This window comes from Leptodactylus fuscus, chromosome 2 (genome assembly GCF_031893055.1).
Source record: "Leptodactylus fuscus isolate aLepFus1 chromosome 2, aLepFus1.hap2, whole genome shotgun sequence".
Lineage (NCBI taxonomy): Eukaryota > Metazoa > Chordata > Amphibia > Anura > Leptodactylidae > Leptodactylus > Leptodactylus fuscus.
In genome coordinates, this window is record NC_134266.1 from 134,323,911 (window position 1) to 134,344,397 (window position 20,487).

General features: G+C 41.4%; 1 protein-coding gene across 1 annotated transcript in view; it reads right to left on the bottom strand.

The window, feature by feature from the left end:
* RIMS3 (regulating synaptic membrane exocytosis 3) overlaps window positions 1-18,714 on the bottom strand; it is a 107,791-nt gene extending 89,077 nt beyond the window's left edge. The window contains exon 1 of the mRNA XM_075264711.1: window positions 18,697-18,714. The gene's annotated coding sequence lies outside the window, so the exon portion shown is untranslated. The remainder of the gene's footprint in view (window positions 1-18,696) is intronic.
* Window positions 18,715-20,487: the final 1,773 nt, after the last annotated feature.

The following is a 20,487-nucleotide window of genomic DNA, read 5'->3' on the forward strand; positions in this document are numbered from 1 at the left end:
ATCTCGCTTTGAATATACTAAGGGGCAGGATGGCCCAGAAACGCGTCAGCTATATTCCTTTCAACTAGCACTTTTTGGTATATGTATTTTCCTACTTTTTCACTATGTGTGTGTTAAACTATCAATTTTTATGAAGACGTAATAAAAGTTCATATTGAAGATTCGTGGAGTAGCAACCTCTCTTCTTATCTACTGAATATTTTTATGTTTAAGGCATGGTGTATTTTTATCATTGGTTATCTGTACCTCCGATTTTATGTTATTACTGTATAAGTTATGTTTTATTGTTAGTACGCTCAATTGGACTAGTGTAACAAAAATAAAATAAAATGGAAAATCAATGTGTGAAAAAAAGTACATGATTCGACACAAGTCCATGATTCAATAGATTGTAGAACCACCATTAGAAGTAAAAACTTGAAGTAATGATTTTATCACAGCTATCTTAAGGTCCACAATATTTCAATTGGGATGAGGTATAGACTTTGACTGGACCATGGCAACATCTTGATTTTTTTTTTTTTTTTTTTTTAGACATTCTGTTGTAGATTTGCTGGTGTGCTTGGCATCATTTTCCTGTTACATAACCCATTTTCAGCCAAGCTTTAGTTGTTGGATAGATGGTCTCACAGTTGTCTGTAGAATATTTAGGCATATGGAGGAGTTCATGGTTGAATCAATGACTGCAAGTGTCTTATGTCCAAACTTGAAAAACAAGCCAAAATCATCATACCTCTACCATCATGCTTTACAGTTGGTATGAGGTTTTTTTTTTAATGATATGTTGTATTTTGTTTCTGCCAGACATGACACTGTGCATAATGGTCAAACATCTCCATTTTGGACTTGTGTGGCCAAGGGAAATTGTTCAAGAATTCATGTGATTTGTTAATACTGCTTTTTATGAGAAGAGGCTTTCTCCTGACAGCCATTCTAATCAACCCATACTTGGTCAGTGTTTGTCAATGACCTTATAAACCTTTTAAGGTTGATGGCCATAATAATTGCTTCTCTAAAATAATTGCTGTGTCTTTCCTCCTTGGCATGGACCTAATATTCCTCCTAACAGTTTGACTTTGAACTACTCCAGAGAGCATGGTATAAGTGGTCTCCTTGTCACCCTTTAATCCCCATACAGGGATCTAGTCGTCACTGCAGGTGGTTGCTACGAGTAGTCCCGATGTAGGTGGCAGCTAACCCAAAGACCAGAGAAACCCTGGTATGAGGCACCAGGGGGTCAATCAAGAGAGTGGTTGAGTCCAGTCTGCGGCTGTTAAGCAATGGAGATGCAGGAAGTCAAAACTTCATACAAATAAAGCAGGTCAAGAACAAAATTAGTAGCAGAGTCAGAAACAGGCCAATGTCAAGCACAATAAAAAAAATAAAAAAAACTTTCAGGAACTGGCAAACCTATGTTGCTCAGGAACAATGCAAAGGACTAAGCAGGTATAAATAGACCAGAGCATTCTGGGATTGGCTGCAGGGTTCCTAGATAAGCACAAAAACTCTCAAGTTGCAGAAAGGGAAGGCGCACCTACCCTTACCCTAGACCAGGAGCAGCAGCAAAGATAAAATACACAGCCACATGGAGAGTCAAGACCTGTAAAGCAGAGGTAAGCCGACAGTTGAGTATGCCAGAAGAGATGGCCATTCTGGCCTAGTGTTTTATTGAGTTTTTGTTCATCTGAAGTGTTATTTATCTAATTTGAAGACCTTCTAAGGACCGGGTGTTTTTTATTTGTCTTGCTACATAAAACCATATAATTTAAAGAGAGTGTACATTGTTTTTCTAATGACTGCATGTCTGCCAAATTCAAGTCTGTGCAACATCCTTCCAAATTTGGAAAATTCCCTGGAAATCCTGGCTTCATTGCAGACCTGGGCATGAGCAGGAAAGAGTCATTGTTAGGTTAGTATAGAGTTTTATTTGTTTAACGAGACACAGACAGGATTTCAGTAGGGATATTTGGGACAATAAACCACCAATCTGCTGATAGTATATTGTCACAAATTTACCTGCTAGGTTTCCCTTTGAGGTAAGTGGGAAGGAATGATATGTATACAATAAATACTAGTTGTAGTTGTTCTATGTTTACTACACAATCTACCAAAAGTCTTGAACAACTAGTGTGACTGAGTCTAACAAATGGCCTGTATGACTGTTCATTTACAATGGGATAATCGCTGAAATGTATACCATACTCTAATGTATAAGGCTTGTTCTAATACAATACATGATACAAGTTTCATATGTGAAGGTTAATTGCCATGCAACATTCAGACAAACCAAACGAATATACAAAACAAAGTCAAAAGATAGCTTGTGGCCATCCTTGACTGGCAACCAAGCTAAGTATGGTAGTAGATATTTAATATTGTATTTTTAATAACAAATATGCCTTTTACAGCATATTCAGCTTGACAACGGGTTATCCCACTGTGACCCCCAAAAAACAACAGTAATCTGTAATACCCCCTGGCAGCAGCAGTTCAATTCCCAACAGTGCCACCACAGGAGATAAGAAGCATTGCACAGTTTCCATAGAATAAAGAGGATGCTTGTGTACTTTATAAATGTGACTGGCCATCTAAAGAGAGAATTAAACACTTTGTAGCCGATCTTAACGATGGTTAAAATATGAGGATCCTGCATGGAAACTTCTTGTATTAAAACTGAATTCCCTGGTGGGATATTTGAAAATAGATTTACTAAACCAGACAACCCTTATAATAATCTGCAATACAGAATATGGTATATTATACCAACTCAAGAACACATACAGTATGCTGACTTCTGCTGACAGTAAGGGCTCGTTCACACGGAGTAAACACGGCACGCAATGTGCTGCGTGTACGGGACGTTTGTACCGCGATTTTGACGGTACATGTTTGCGATCGCGTTAACGCGCGTTTACATGGCGCTAACGCGACCACAAACATGCACCGTCAAAATCGCGGCGCAAACGTCCCGTACACGCGGCACATTGCGTGCTGCGTTTACTCCGTGTGAACGAGCCGTAAGGGTGTACTTGACATACCCCCTGGTGATTGTATTGCTTAGATGTCAAATGACAAAGCATTGGTGGTAAATCAATAAGATTATACAAGGCCATCTACTAGCTTTTACTAATCTTTTTAATATGGCCTAACTACTAGACGCTAATCTATGTATTCTATAGCAGGCCTTGGATTAAGTGATATGAATATCTTACAATCTTATTATTCTGAATAGCTTGAGTATATCATCGCAGATCAGCGCTCCTGGACGAAAAGTAAGTAATGCAACCATAAATGTCTATGAGTGCATGGGAGATCTATTCATTTTGAGAAATTGTCACTTTGTTGTTATAACACAAAACCATTATTATATGGTAGTAGATTAGCTGAGGGAAACATGTTTCAACGGCTCTGAAAATAATATTGCTCCTTGTATGACAATTAATAGATAGGGAACAAAAACATAGCAATCTGAACACAATGCACTCATTACATCAGAATAATAAATAGATTTTTATTGTATGCATTGCTTTTAGTGCATTTTGTTTATGTGAGGCTTTTTAAACCAATAAAATTTTGCATTCAGGGATTTATCTCCTATAATATTGACTACAACATTATGCAAAAAGTGACCAAAGAGAACATGATTTATTAAGAAAGTACTACTGGTATTCATTAGAGATGAGCGAACACTAAAATGTTCGAGGTTCGAAATTCGATTCGAACAGCCGCTCACTGTTCGAGTGTTCGAATGGGTTTCGAACCCCATTATAGTCTATGGGGAACATAAACTCGTTAAGGGGGAAACCCAAATTCGTGTCTGGAGGGTCACCAAGTCCACTATGACACCCCAGGAAATGATACCAACACCCTGGAATGACACTGGGACAGCAGGGGAAGCATGTCTGGGGGCATAAAAGTCACTTTATTTCATGGAAATCCCTGTCAGTTTGCGATTTTCGCAAGCTAACTTTTCCCCATAGAAATGCATTGGCCAGTGCTGATTGGCCAGAGTACGGAACTCGACCAATCAGCGCTGGCTCTGCTGGAGGAGGCGGAGTCTAAGATAGCTCCACACCAGTCTCCATTCAGGTCCGACCTTAGACTCCGCCTCCTCCGGCAGAGCCAGCGCTGATTGGCCGAAGGCTGGCCAATGCATTCCTATGCGAATGCAGACTTAGCAGTGCTGAGTCAGTTTTGCTCAACTACACATCTGATGCACACTCGGCACTGCTACATCAGATGTAGCAATCTGATGTAGCAGAGCCGAGGGTGCACTAGAACCCCTGTGCAAACTCAGTTCACGCTAATAGAATGCATTGGCCAGCGCTGATTGGCCAATGCATTCTATTAGCCCGATGAAGTAGAGCTGAATGTGTGTGCTAAGCACACACATTCAGCACTGCTTCATCAAGCCAATACAATGCATTAGCCAGTGCTGATTGGCCAGAGTACGGAATTCGGCCAATCAGCGCTGGCCAATGCATTCTATTAGCCCGATGAAGTAGAGCTGAATGTGTGTGCTAAGCACACACATTCAGCACTGCTTCATCAAGCCAATACAATGCATTAGCCAGTGCTGATTGGCCAGAGTACGGAATTCGGCCAATCAGCGCTGGCTCTGCTGGAGGAGGCGGAGTCTAAGATCGCTCCACACCAGTCTCCATTCAGGTCCGACCTTAGACTCCGCCTCCTCCGGCAGAGCCAGCGCTGATTGGCCGAAGGCTGGCCAATGCATTCCTATGCGAATGCAGACTTAGCAGTGCTGAGTCAGTTTTGCTCAACTACACATCTGATGCACACTCGGCACTGCTACATCAGATGTAGCAATCTGATGTAGCAGAGCCGAGGGTGCACTAGAACCCCTGTGCAAACTCAGTTCACACTAATAGAATGCATTGGCCAGCGCTGATTGGCCAATGCATTCTATTAGCCCGATGAAGTAGAGCTGAATGTGTGTGCTAAGCACACACATTCAGCACTGCTTCATCAAGCCAATACAATGCATTAGCCAGTGCTGATTGGCCAGAGTACGGAAATCGGCCAATCAGCGCTGGCTCTGCTGGAGGAGGCGGAGTCTAAGGTCGGACCTGAATGGAGACTGGTGTGGAGCGATCTTAGACTCCGCCTCCTCCAGCAGAGCCAGCGCTGATTGGCCGAATTCCGTACTCTGGCCAATCAGCACTGGCTAATGCATTGTATTGGCGTGATGAAGCAGTGCTGAATGTGTGTGCTTAGCACACACATTCAGCTCTACTTCATCGGGCTAATAGAATGCATTGGCCAGCGCTGATTGGCCGAATTCCGTACTCTGGCCAATCAGTGCTGGCCAATGCATTCTATTAGCTTGATGAAGCAGAGTGTGCACAAGGGTTCAAGCGCACCCTCGGCTCTGATGTAGCAGAGCCGAGGCTGCACAAGGGTTCAAGCGCACCCTCGGCTCTGATGTAGGAGAGCCGAGGGTGCACTTGAACCCTTGTGCAGCCTCGGCTCTGCTACATCAGAGCCGAGGGTGCGCTTGAACCCTTGTGCACACTCTGCTTCATCAAGCTAATAGAATGCATTGGCCAGCGCTGATTGGCCAATGTATTCTATTAGCCTGATGAAGTAGAGCTGAATGTGTGTGCTAAGCACACACATTCAGCTCTACTTCATCGGGCTAATAGAATGCATTGGCCAGCGCTGATTGGCCAGAGTACGGAACTCGACCAATCAGCGCTGGCTCTGCTGGAGGAGGCGGAGTCTAAGATCGCTCCACACCAGTCTCCATTCAGGTCCGACCTTAGACTCCGCCTCCTCCAGCAGAGCCAGCGCTGATTGGCCGAATTCCGTACTCTGGCCAATCAGCACTGGCTAATGCATTGTATTGGCTTGATGAAGCAGTGCTGAATGTGTGTGCTTAGCACACACATTCAGCTCTACTTCATCGGGCTAATAGAATGCATTGGCCAATCAGCGCTGGCCAATGCATTCTATTAGTGTGAACTGAGTTTGCACAGGGGTTCTAGTGCACCCTCGGCTCTGCTACATCAGATTGCTACATCTGATGTAGCAGTGCCGAGTGTGCATCAGATGTGTAGTTGAGCAAAACTGACTCAGCACTGCTAAGTCTCTGCATTCGCATAGGAATGCATTGGCCAGCCTTCGGCCAATCAGCGCTGGCTCTGCCGGAGGAGGCGGAGTCTAAGGTCGGACCTGAATGGAGACTGGTGTGGAGCGATCTTAGACTCCGCCTCCTCCAGCAGAGCCAGCGCTGATTGGTCGAGTTCCGTACTCTGGCCAATCAGCGCTGGCCAATGCATTCTATTAGCCCGATGAAGTAGAGCTGAATGTGTGTGCTTAGCACACACATTCAGCTCTACTTCATCAGGCTAATAGAATACATTGGCCAATCAGCGCTGGCCAATGCATTCTATTAGCTTGATGAAGCAGAGTGTGCACAAGGGTTCAAGCGCACCCTCGGCTCTGATGTAGCAGAGCTGAGGGTGCACAAGGGTTCAAGTGCACCCTCGGCTCTCCTACATCAGAGCCGAGGGTGCGCTTGAACCCTTGTGCAGCCTCGGCTCTGCTACATCAGAGCCGAGGGTGCGCTTGAACCCTTGTGCACACTCTGCTTCATCAAGCTAATAGAATGCATTGGCCAGCGCTGATTGGCCAGAGTACGGAATTCGGCCAATCAGCGCTGGCCAATGCATCCCTATGGGAAAAAGTTTATCTCACAAAAATCACAATTACACACCCGATAGAGCCCCAAAAAGTTATTTTTAATAACATTCCCCCCTAAATAAAGGTTATCCCTAGCTATCCCTGCCTGTACAGCTATCCCTGTCTCATAGTCACAAAGTTCACATTCTCATATGACCCGGATTTGAAATCCACTATTCGTCTAAAATGGAGGTCACCTGATTTCGGCAGCCAATGACTTTTTCCAATTTTTTTCAATGCCCCCAGTGTCGTAGTTCCTGTCCCACCTCCCCTGCGCTGTTATTGGTGCAAAAAAGGCGCCAGGGAAGGTGGGAGGGGAATCGAATTTTGGCGCACTTTACCACGTGGTGTTCGATTCGATTCGAACATGGCGAACACCCTGATATCCGATCGAACATGTGTTCGATAGAACACTGTTCGCTCATCTCTAGTATTCATGTCTAATTTAGTGTATGTAAAATGTAAAAAAAATGAGAGTCATGGTCTGCGATACAATTCTCTGTTCCTGTAATACAGGAAGGCTGTTTCCAAGGATAACAAGATTTGTAATTATCAAAGCTCCTGATGAGCGGAGAATATGGTGCTGAAGCAGGATCAGCAGCATATGCTAAAGCCTAAACAGACAGTTCAGAAGAAACAGATGGACTGATGGGATCCTGTATCCGGTATTCACCAGACAACAGTCTGTCTGGGCAGAGATCCAGGGATCTGTAGTGCATGCAAGGGGAAAGCACAGGATAATTGTATCATAAGGCATAGGAATAACAGGTGGGGCAAAAGCTGGAGATATAGCATTGAAACACATCTAAACCACATACAATGAGCACATCTTCTTACATATAATAGAGTTGCTAAACACCTAATGGACATCTTTTATTTTTCCAGAGAAAATTTGTATAATTTGACCGTATGCCTTGTGGATTATAAATGAAATTTTTTGGAGAAAAATAAAGACATTCAAATATTATACATTGATCTGCTTTTCAGCAGAATCTTAAAAAATGAACACAAGGTTATTAGTATATATTTTGGTCAAGGTCTATAAGCCCACTAGCCCCTTCACAGCCACCACACAACACAGCGTTAATAGGGGAAGCAACTCAGGAGCCCATCAGCATGTCCCCAGGGTCTAGGCCCATCATGTCCCCAGGGTCCAGGCCCATCAGCATGTCCCCAGGGTCTCAGCCATGTCTTCCCACAATCACAACAACACTAAAACCTTTTGCTGATAAGCATATATCATTATATAGAACTTGGATGTGCACTTCTTGACTTTTTTTCTAAAATGTTGGTGTAGCTACATTTCTTATTTTTTGGGTTTTCCTTGGTACACCTTGGTACTCTTTCGATTCAGCCCAGGTCTTTGTATCTAGCAAGAAACTGCATAAGGCTGGGTTTACACTGGGTTTTTTGGACCAGATTTTGAGGCGGAGACCACCTCAGAATCCAGACCAAGAAACAGCTAGTCGCGACGATGCACTGCACTGGCATCCAGTCGCGGCATTCCGTTCTGGATTAGGCCGAAATTAATGGGCCTAGTCGGGAGGGAGTGTCGTGAGGCGGATGTCTGCGGCTGAATCAGCCGCAGAATCTGCCTGAAGAAAGGGCATGTTACTTCTTTTTTTCCATGAGTGGGAAAAAATTGCTCGCGTCAAAATCCAGAACAAAAAATCTCGTCTGAACCCAGCATAAGGGATCTACCTGCCAGTTCACAGACCTTTGAGTTTATATGGTAAGGTGAGATGTATTTACATGGATTGAGATGTATTTACATGGATACAGGTGACTGCCACAATGGCCGTTAAGTAGCTAGTGGGTGTATACACCTTTGTATGCTAAGAAGTTTGTGCTAGAATTTGTAGTTTTTGCTGAGAAGCATAGATCACTGTATAACAGTTATCTGTCTCTTTTCCTGTGGCACCTCCTCACACACACTCTGATTGATATCCATTGTATAATCTTTGCTTAGCATAAACTTGCTAAATTCACAGAAGTATTATAATACAGTATTACATAGAGTTCACAGTTTGAGAGGAGAAGGGGGAGAGATCAGGAACTGAACGAGAGAACAAAAGACACAGAGGCTAATGCAGCTATCCAGGAAGTTTCTTTCTCACTCCAAGTGCTTTAATCACAATACAGGTTAGTTCTTCTCTGCAATTTCCTACATAATTCTGTTGAGGCTTCTAAAGTGAGATACAGTATTATATGAACAAATTCTCTCCTGCTTTCTGTGTGCTGTCTGTGGGAGATATTATTGTTGCTAGTTTCCACTTGCCAGCTCAGGGAGAACTTACAATTACATATAATGCCTGCAGATGGGAAAACTACTAAAATGCAGAATGCATTGCACAGAGTATAATGGACAGAAATTGTGCTAGTTCTCCTGTACACACTGTATCACTGGTCTATGCAAAGATTATTGAAAGGTTAGATATTGGCCACACCTGACTAAAGTGCCAGTTGTAATGTGTTTCTATCTGCTTTACACCCCTTTAGGTTTAATAGGATTCAAACTACTAAATAATTCACCTCGCTATTGATTCAGAGCTGTACCTTTTGGTGTTATAGCCAAGCCTTCTACATCAAAGTAGACTGTCCCAGTGGGATTCAATGTTTTATAGCTGCATTGTGCCAGCCAGGCTTGTATGTTCAGGAGGAAAATTGTGCAACATTCAGCAGTACAGAACAACTTGCATAATATGGCGTGGATGAACTAGCTATTGTCAACAGTTATTGTGAACACGGGAAAGAAACAACATAAGAAAAAGGAAAATTCCATCATGTAGGAAATTCAGTTTAATAGAAATGGTATTTACTAGTTAATACAAGCAGTTTTCTATCACAGCTGGTTATATTATCTACCTATCAGCAGCGATAAAAACATGAAAATACAGTACCTTTCATTTGTAAGATATATTTGAAGTTAAATGGTTTATGACATTAAATTAACATTAACCTTGCAATATGTTGTCAAAAAACTAGAAAAAAGTAACAAAATACATTTACTGGTAATTTAAGTTATATAGGATTCATATATGTCATGGCAGAGCATATAAAATAAATTGTTGCTGTGCTCTGTTACTAATCGAATCAAATCTAATCAAATCTAATCATCCTTCCTAAAAAAAAAGTTATACTCAGAGTCTGCTGACCCCATATTTCACCCACTCAAGTTGTTCATTTACCCCTGCCCACCCATTCCATCACCCACTTAGTTGGAGTACTATAGTTAGCCATACACATTACATATTTGCTGCTGGACCACACCAATGTTGATGGAATTCATTACCTATTTAATGTAAAACCCTGGTAGGAATAAAACTTTTATATTGTACTGTTCTTATGCAGCGTTCAAACTTGCGACGCTGTCCACCCTTTTGTTTTCCACATAAATCCCCAGAAAAACTGCATAGGGGACGGCTTGCCGGCGGTCAGTTTAAAAACCCATTTATTTGAATGGGTTTTTAAAGCAAACCGCTGGTGTCCGTATGCAGCCTCTCCGCGGTGAAACCATTTTTTTGTACGGGAACAAAGTTGGATATGCAGGAATTTGTGTCCGTGCAAAGAAAACGGTTTTACTACGAAAAGGCTGCATATGGAAACCAGCAGTTTGCTTTAAAAACCCATTCAAATGAATGGGTTTTTAAACTGACCGCCAGCAAGCCGTCCCCTATGCAGTTTTTCCAAGGATTTAGATGTAAATCCAAAGGGTAGACAGCGGCACTAGTGTGAACGCTGCATTAGAGATAAAAGGTAATAATTTTCTTTATATTCAGATGGATGTTGGATGTATAAGATTATGAGCAAATTAGCATAAAAATCCATTTACTTTTATTTCCTTTCAATAGTTATACTCTGCGGTATAAAACATCCCTTCTAATTCAGGTGTTTTAGCTACCCTAGATTCACAAAGTGCATAAATTGGAGCACAAAATATGCATTTTCATTGACAGCATTCGTAGCAGAGGTTCTTGCTGCAGTTGATGGGATCTGAGAAAACTCAAAAGTATTTTGCACTATTTTTAAGCTCATAGAAGTTAAAGTACCCAATTGGAACTACAATAGCAAGTTTAGAAAAATGTAGATAATTTCTAAAAATGTAAAAAGAAAAAAATTTACATAATTGGTTTAGCTGTGTCCATGCCATTATCATTTTATTTAATACATACAGTGAATCAGTTCAAAAAAAAAAAAAAAAAAAAAAAAAACGATTGCAGGATTGCAGAATCCCCAAAAAGTGGACATTATACTGTGTGGGGGACTGCTATGGGATATTATACTGTCTGGACGCCACTTTGGGACGTTATTGTGTGTGTGTGTGTGTGTGTGTGTGTGTGTGTGTGTGTGTGTGTGTGTGTGTGTGTGCGCGCGCGCTATGGGGCACAGTCTTTGCTAGTTACACCCCAATTAAATACATACATTCAGGCAAGTAGATGCTAAAAATGTTTAATCCCTTAACATATTATCGCATGTAATTAATGCATCCCCACATACATGTAGGTGATCACCGCTGGAGCCTGGCTGTAAGTGACAGCCCAGTTCCTGCTCCAACAACCAGGACAGTGACAACACTGATCTCAGTTGTTTAACCCCCTAAGATGAATAAATCAATAGTGACCTAACAGTGACCGTGGCTGTCATCACAGACTTTCTAATAGGATCTCCCAGAAGTTTGTCCTAATAGAATGCCTGTTACAGTTGAGTAACATGTATTGTATAGTACAGTGATACTAAACTGGCAGACCACAGGAGAAACCTTCATCTCCGTCCGATGTCCCCAAGACTTAATCCCAGGCAGCAAGGATCTGTAAGGTAATCCTCCTAACATATCAGTCATATCAGTAATTGGGGTCAGTGGTCCGGAGATGAATGTTTCTCCCTGAGCATACTGTGAGGTGATACATTAATGTGACATTATACTGTGTGGGGGCACTAATGTCTCTAATATTGCCACTCACAGTGTAATGATTCTTAGTGCCCCACCCACAATATAATGCTCCTTAATTCCTCCACTGACAGTATAATGTTCCTTAAATCCCCCACCCAAAGTATAATGTTACTTGACGCCCCCACCCCCAGTATGAGGTTAAGTTCAGACGGAGATTTTTGGTCAGGATTTTGAGGCCATATCCGCCTCAAAATCCTGACCAAAAAGACGGCTCCCATTGAAATCAAGTGCTCATTCTTCAAGCTGTTACGTCAAACGATTCGGCCTGAAGACACTCCCGACTAGGCCTGTTCATTGCAGTGCACCGACATTCAGTCGCGGCTACCCGTATTTTGGAACGGAACCTGAGGTTCCGGTCCAAAAAACCCCGCCTGAACTTACCCTAATGCTCCTTACTGCTCCCACTCACAGTATAATGCTGCATAATGCCCCCCCCCCCCAGTGTGATGCTCCTTATTAACCCCACCCACAGTAAAATGCTCATTTATGCCCCCAACCACAGTAAAATGCTCCTTAGTACTCCCACCCACAGTATAATGTTTCTTAGTTCCCCACAGTATATTGCACCTTAGTGGCCACATACAATATAATGCCATGTTATTGCCCTCGCACACAGTATAATGTCACATTAGGAAATGTTTTTTCCTAATTTTTCTTTTCTAAACCTATATCAGTGTATCAAATACCTATTTTCCCCACTGTAGATTATGGTCACTTGAATCTAATTGCTTTTGTCCCTTACAAATCTGGGCCTTCATTTTTGAGCTATATTTAGGAATGTAAACATGTAAATGAGCAGTCTGGAACACAGAGGGATTCTCCAGCACTACAGACTGCTTCAACTCGCTGTGCTTTAATTTTTCTCATTCCCACATTCCCTTTATTAACAAGGCCAGGAAGTGTTGCTAAAGGTAATTCTCAGAATTCTCACTTTTGCACCATAGATCGCTTGGTATGGCACATGCGCCGGATAGCTCTGATGAACAGCCAGCTAGAGCAGTTGTATTCAGCCAGGCTAGAGGCGGGTGTATTATGCATGCGCCAAAGATGCTATCCACTGTGAGAACATATCTGGATTCTGACTGGGAAATATACCCTCAGATTGGAAAACCGGCTTTGCGCTCCTTGCGGTGGAATGAGATACTGATATGTTGGTATTATTATACAGTGGTTAATTAAAGATAATGCGTTTCGGGGTTCTCCAGTACTTCACATGTACTGCCCCTTCATCAGATCTCTGTTATTCTGCCTTCAACTATACGTGTATGGTGTTGTAACCCTTGTCGCTTTATTTCTCCACTTGCGGACAAAAAAAAAAAGCTTCCTTCAGGCGGATTCCGCCTGCAAAAATCAACGCAGTCAATGGGTGGTGTAAAATCCATGTTGCGAATTTGGACGCAGAATTGGCAAAAAAACCACACGGAAAAAACTATAGCGTTTTTCTTCAAGGTCCATGCATTGTGAATTCAGTAGATACAGCTGTGTGAACCAAACCAGGGATCCATATGCATAGGTATAAAGGTGAAGTCCATGTCTGGTGATGTACAGAGGAGACACCGACCGTGAGAGCATAAGAATACAGGCCTAGTTGAGACTTGAGCATCACTTCCTCGCTCTGTCAGTCAAGGAAAACAGTAGGGAGGTAACTGCCCATTTGCATGCTTACATTTCTAAGCATATCTTACCAAAGGAGGCCCAGATTTGTAAGGGACAAAAATCATTGGATTCAGGTGAGCCTAATATATATAATTTTGCTGTTGTTTTCATATGGTCAACTCTGGTGACAGACTCCATTTAAATAAATGAACAGCTTTACTGTTTGTGGATACTGCCATCTTCTAGTTTTTAATTTTGACTTGGCAGTTGTTTCCCAACACAATCCAGGTTAAATGTCCTATCGTGAAGCAGTAATAGTGGAGCTGGTAACTATGTTTCTGCAGACTACTCCTATCGGTAATGACTTGATGGTTTCCCTGCAGAAAAGTTCAGATCCTTGTATAAGGTTAAATGGTAAATATCACTTAGACAACACCCTTAATAGTAGCCCCAATTTAAATCTATTCATTGACACTGTGGGCCTAAACTTATTACATTACAATTTGTTCAGGCCTGCAGTGGAATCTCCAAACTCAGGATACAAGATTTGTAGATGGAGTTTGTAAGCCAACAAAACCACCAGGACCAGTTGCTCTAGAATTTGAATACCATAGCTGCTTGCCTGGACACCTTGGCGTATTCTACATTTGCAGCACCTGAAGCCACAGTTCTATCTCTTTAACTGCAGACAATTTGGCCACCAGTGCTACTGGTTTGCACCTGCCAATTCCAATGTTTTCAATGCCTTTCATTGGTATTTGTTGTCTTCTGTGATAAGACATCATTTTGCAGCCATTTGTCACACTATATAGAGTCATGTTAACTCTGTTACATCCGTAGGTCACCACTAGTGATAGGAAATTAAGTCCAAGGTGACCAAGCAGCAGGGTGATCAATCAGTAGTGCTCCCAGGGTTGTACTTGTTTCCTACACTTGGACCAGGACTATAGTAATCATTTGGTTAACTCTGCTAAATCTGTAACCTGTTTAAAGATGTTGATGACTTCTGCCTGTATTCTTATGACTTCTGCCTGTTCCACCAGCATACAGAACAAGTGTTTCCGCCAAAGACCTCTGGTCTTCTGGCCTCCATTGCATGTGCCCATTCTACTAGCATTCTTTATCACAGACCCATCCCTATGCTGACTGCACTGTGATCATGCACCTAATTTCCTGACCTCTTCTTGAATTACTATTACACACAGACTCTGCCTGACCTGTCGTTGACCTGACCCCTGACCCCATCTCTGCTTGTCCCTTTGGTGTCAATGTCTCTTGACCTGCCTAGGTCAGCTGTCACTCAATGGACTACTCCAAAAGGTATGAACCTGATGGTTTCCCTACAGCAAAGTCCATATACTCCAAGGAAACACTTAGGCAATGCAGTTAGGAGAAACACCATTTGAACTAAATTCCAAATCAGAATGGGTCCATACCTGCTGCACATGAGTACAAAATACAATTAAAAAAATTGAAGATAGATTTCACAAGGAGGTCAGTGAATAGGTGCCAAACTCTGTGTGGAAAGCTTGCTAGCTCTGGCAGCATTTCATTTTCTTTGAATAAAGAGATTGGTCAATTTTAATTTGGATCAACATCTGCCATCAGGGAAGAATCAGAAGGCCCCTATTCACATTATATGGTCAGTTGAAGACATAGAAATCAGCGGATTCAGTTTAAATACATCTAACAGGTATGAGCAGCTAAATACACCTTATTAGGATTCGGAGAGTGTATCAGAGAACCAAAATGATTTAGGATATACAAAACCTACAACATGAGACCAAAGGACGCATCACAATTTTTCAACCCAGACCAGTAAGAACATCAACAACTGTACATTAACATTAATTCATTCATAACTGTATTTTCAATCTTAAAGAGTACTTTTGAAATATCCAACTAAACTTTGGCATTTTTTTAAAATGTAGATTGTGAGCCCCATATAGGGATCACAATGTACTTTTTTTTCCCCCTATCAGTATGTCTTTGTAGAATGGGAGGAAATCCATGCAAACACGGGGGGAACATACAAACTCCTTACAGATGTTGCTCCTGGCAGGATTCAAACCCAGGACTTCAGCACTGCAAGGCTGCAATGCTAACCACTGAGCCACCGTGTTGCCCCTAAAACTTTGGCATTTTCATCTTTACAAATAATTGTGTATCATCATCTATCATTGTATCAGCATGCTGTAGAAATGGCAAAGTTTAGAATGTAATGAATTTATTATGTAAAAGAATAAAATAGTTATATTGGATTTTCCCCTGCACACCTATATATCTGCTTAACCATTGCTCTGTAGCATGATGTCTGTGATGTAGATTGTACTGACAGTTCCCTTTAGGCTGAGGCCACACATTGTGGAAAAGGTGCGTTTTTTTGCTGCCGATTTTCTGGTCAAAGCCGAGAGTGACTTGAAAAGGAACAGGATATATATAGGAAGCACTAATATTTCTACTTCTACAAAATCTACTCCTGGCTTTGAATAAAAAACACGAGCACATTGTGCAATACAAAACGCAGCTTTTCCGCAGTGCATGGACGCGGCCTAAATAGGTTTGTCCAGCCTCATTTATTACTATGCAAAAGCTTTTGGCAGGTGTAGAAATAATGCTGCAAAGTAATAATACTTTAAAAATTTCAGTGTTAATAGTTTATTTTTGTCAATTAATGAAATGCAAAGTGAATTAAAAAAAAAAGAAAAATGTAAATCATATCAATATTTAATATGACCACCAACTGCCCTAAAAACATCATAAATTCTTCTGGGAGCACTTGCACACAGCTTTTGCGGGAACTTGGCAGGAAGGTTGTGCTAAACATCTTGCAGAATCAACCACAAGTCTTCTGTGAATACTCAAATCCAGGCAGACTAGATGATGCTGCGATCAGGGGACTGTATTGGCCATATCATCACTTGCTGAACTCCACCTCCAAAGGGTAGTCATAGAAATACTGATGTGATTTAGATTTCTCTAATATTGATTCAATTAATAATTTTTGTTAATTAGTCAATTAACACTTAAATTATTTTCTACTCTGTGACATTTTTCCATACCTTCCTAAAGCTTTTGCACAATACTATATATACTGTATATATATATATATATATATATATATATATATATATATATATATACAGTCCTATGAAAAAGTTTGGGCACCCCTATTAATCTTTATCATTTTTAGTTCTAAATATTTTGGTGTTTGCAACAGCCATTTCAGTTTGATATATCTAATAACTGATGGACACAGTAATATTTCAGGATTGAAATGAGGTTTATTGTACTAACAGAAAATGTGCAATATGCATTAAACCAAAATTTGACCGGTGCAAAAGTATGGGCACCTCAACAGAAAAGTGACATTAATATTTAGTAGAGCCTCCTTTTGCAAAGATAACAGCCTCTAGTCGCTTCCTGTAGCTTTTAATCAGTTCCTGGATCCTGGATGAAGGTATTTTGGACCATTCCTCTTTACAAAACAATTCAAGTTCAGTTAAGTTTGATGGTCAACAAGCATGGACAGCCCGCTCTCAAATGATCTGAAAACAAAGATTGTTCAACATAGTTGTTCAGGGGAAGGATACAAAAAGTTGTCTCAGAGATTTAACCTGTCAGTTTCCACTGTGAGGAACATAGTAAGGAAATGGAAGACCACAGGGACAGTTCTTGTTAAGCCCAGAAGTGGCAGGCCAAGAAAAATATCAGAAAGGCAGAGAAGAAGAATGGTGAGAACAGTCAAGGACAATCCACAGACCACCTCCAAAGAGCTGCAGCATCATCTTGCTGCAGATGGTGTCACTGTGCATCGGTCAACAATACAGTGCACTTTGCACAAAGAGAAGCTGTATGGGAGAATGATGAGAAAGAAGCCGTTTCTGCAAGCACGCCACAAACAGAGTCACCTGAGGTATGCAAAAGCACATTTGGACAAGCCAGCTTCATTTTGGAAGAAGGTCCTGTGGACTGATGAAACAAAGATTGAGTTGTTTGGTCATACAAAAAGGCGTTATGCATGGCGTCGAAAAAAAAAACAGCATTCCAAGAAAAACACTTGCTACCCACTGTAAAATTTGGTGGAGGTTCCATCATGCTTTGGGGCTGTGTGGCCAATGCCGGCACCGGGAATCTTGTTAAAGTTGAGGGTCGCATGGATTCCACTCAGTATCAGCAGATTCTTGAGAATAATGTTCAAGAATCAGTGACGAAGTTGAAGTTACGCCGGGGATGGATATTTCAGCAATACAATGATCCAAAATCGACTCAGGCATTCATGCAGAGGAACAATTACAATGTTCTGGAATGGCCATCCCAGTCCCCAGACCTGAATATCATTGAACATCTGTGGGATGATTTGAAGCGGGCTGTCCATACTCGGCGACCATCAAACTTAACTGAACTTGAATTGTTTTGTAAAGAGGAATGGTCCAAAATACCTTCATCCAGGATCCAGGAACTGATTAAAAGCTACAGGAAGCGACTAGAGGCTGTTATCTTTGCAAAAGGAGGATCTACTAAATATTAATGTCACTTTTCTGTTGAGGTGCCCATATTTTTGCACCGGTCAAATTTTGGTTTAATGCATATTGCGCATTTTCTGTTAGTACAATAAACCTCATTTCAATCCTGAAATATTACTGTGTCCATCAGTTATTAGATATATCAAACTGAAATGGCTGCTGCAAACACCAAAATATTTAGAACTAAAAATGATTAAGATTAATAGGGGTGCCCAAACTTTTTCATAGGACTGTATATATATATATATATATATATATATATATATATATATATAGTTTTCTAAACAGGTGAGTACTACTTTTTATTATTATTTATAGTTTGCTAAGTTGTATTAAATTATATTACTGGACAACTTATATGTTGTGTGAAACCAATGAAACCTTAGGACCCCTATCACAGGTAAACAGTAGTAGTCATGTCTATAGAACCCATACCCAACCATTTTTGTTTGTCCTAGATTTTTTTTAATATATGAGATTCAGTATGTGTTAGAAATAATAAAGCTATCATAGTTGTTGGTAAGCTTCCATTAGAACTGATATCAAACCTCACTCTGTCCAAAAACTACACACATGTAAATAAAAATAAAAAATAGGACTATTGCAACAAAACTAGCGTTGACCACTAGGTCTAAATTTCAAAGCCTAGATCAGTGGTTCTTAACCAGAGTTCGATTGAACCCTAGGCCCTATGCACGGTTCATTTTGTGTACCAGTAAAAAAACATATACCTATGTCTTGAATTTGGGAAAAAAAATCATATTTGATTTATCACTAAAGAAGGGTTCGGTGACTGCATATGAAACTGGTGGGTTTGGTACCTCAAACAAGGTTAAGAACCACTGGCCTAGATCAATAGTGCTATGACCTAGTAATTGACATGTATAGTAACTAGTAGATTACAGTACAGTATGGTCTTACCTTCTATCTAAGGTGGCAAGCAGTTATCCAGATGTTGACATCTATGGTCCAGCAATGTCAAACAGATATTACCTTCCACTGAGAAGAGCGAGCCTCTAGTGTAAAGCTGACATTTGTTCTAAGCATATATGAGTATTAGTTATAATACAGCCTGGTGATCTTACATCCAAGACAGTATAGGGATTTGAATGAGTTAAAGCAATACGCAATTCTGGAGTTGTATTTGCGAGAATGCGATTGCTATATCTCTGTGGTTAGATGTTATATAGATATGGTGTTGGTCTCTGGATATCAGTTCTTTAGATGTTTTCGTTACCTTAGTATAACTGCTGCTGAAGTGATGCTGTCTGCATTTCATCCTCACCAGTTAAAAGCAGTGTGTTCTAGTAATCTCTGGTAGAAGCCGCAGAGTAAAGGGAGGGGAAACATTCAACTGAAGCTATGCATTGAGCATCTAAGTCAGTGCAAAATCCTCTTATTTTCCCCTTTCTCTTCTATTGACTCACTATTTTCTTTGATAGGTTCTGCCTGTTCCTTCAGTGTGTTTATCACTGCTTTTAATACATCAGCAATGTAATCCTTGTAATAACATGGTCTTCTCCCCTGTGACCAAGACTTCAGTGTTCTGGCAGTCGGCTGCCACCTTGCCTCTAGGGCCTTTAGCAATACTGTACCACAAATTAAACATGCCCTGCACATCTGCTCTCTCTGCATCTCTACACAAGAAACAGAAAGCACATGTCTAGAGTCAGACTGAAGGGCATAGGGCCCTTCAGTGGAACTTGTTCTGGGGTCCACCCAACAGCTTCATATTAATAGCCTACACCACGGCACCTTCGCTGAAATCTTACGTATGTGATGACTATCTGCTGTTACACAGTATGTTCCCAGTATAGTCAGTGTGAATCTACAATTTTTATAGTCTTTGAATGAAACGGTGTGTCCAAACTTTTGGTCTTTACTAGAGATGAGCGAACACTAAAATGTTCGAGGTTCGAAATTCGATTCGAACAGCCGCTCAATGTTCGTGTGTTCGAACGGGTTTCGAACCCCATTATAGTCTATGGGGAACAGATACTCGTTAAGGGGGAAACCCAAATCCGTGTCTGGAGGGTCACCAAGTCCACTATGACACCCCAGGAAATGATGCCAACACCTCTGGAATGACACTGGGACAGCAGGGGAAGCATGCCTGGGGGCATCTAACACACCAAAGACCCTCTATTACACCAACATCACTGCCTAACAACTACACACTTTCCACATTCAAAAAAACCTCTATCAAAGTGGGAAAATACCTGGAAACCTTCTTTACTCCCCAAATGGATGGACACAAACCCCAATTTAAGCTCAACAAACAGTAACAACCACCCCTTTAAATCACGTTCCCCATGACAACCACAAATGGAATAGGCAATGGGAATTCCAAAAGCCCTCACCCTTAACTGTCATTTTGAGTGTGTGTGTGTGTGTGTGTGTGTGTGTGTGTGTGTGTGATGTGGTAAGACCTTCCAAAATTCACTTTTCTAGCCCTTAACATGAGCCCTTCCAAACAAAGTTACATGACCTTAAGCTGAGCTACCAGCAGAGATTGAGGCCCTTGGCATGAGTAGAGCCTTGCACCAGCAGTGTTTTTGGCACTTAGGGTGAGTTGAGCCTTGTACCAGCGTGTGTCCCTTAACATCAGGCGGGCCCTAAGTTCTGCGCTTTGCACAAAAGTTCCACATTAACTAGGCTGAATGGTACAAAGATTAGTAGGCCCGAGAACCAGGAACAGGTCTTGCAATGGCT